Raw genomic sequence first — 344 nt, 5'->3', positions numbered from 1 at the left:
AACTGTCACCTGACTGCAACTCCCTATTTTATCTATAAGAACAAATTTAAAAAACCAGAGCACAGGAAATTAGAATCTCTTGGATGAAACAGTCGAACACTCAACCCTGTTATCACACCCTGTAGTCCTCAACCTGCTGATGGGGATCAGGAAGTGTCTAAATGTTGACAAGAAACAGCCTAGCAGTTAGTTCTCAGCTGACAGCTCAGTCCTGCTCCAAGGTGCCTAGAGGCTCCCAAAAGCAAAATCCATTCCCACGGGTTCATTACAACTATGTCAGTCCAGCTTGCTACCTCTCCGTGTGTACTTTCGGATGTCATGCTACCCTGTGGCAGCGCTGACGA

This window comes from Acanthisitta chloris, unplaced genomic scaffold, assembly GCF_000695815.1.
Source record: "Acanthisitta chloris isolate BGI_N310 unplaced genomic scaffold, ASM69581v1 scaffold24760, whole genome shotgun sequence".
Taxonomy (NCBI): domain Eukaryota; kingdom Metazoa; phylum Chordata; class Aves; order Passeriformes; family Acanthisittidae; genus Acanthisitta; species Acanthisitta chloris.
The sequence above is the reverse complement of the archived record's forward strand: the minus strand, read 5'-3'. Positions refer to the sequence as shown.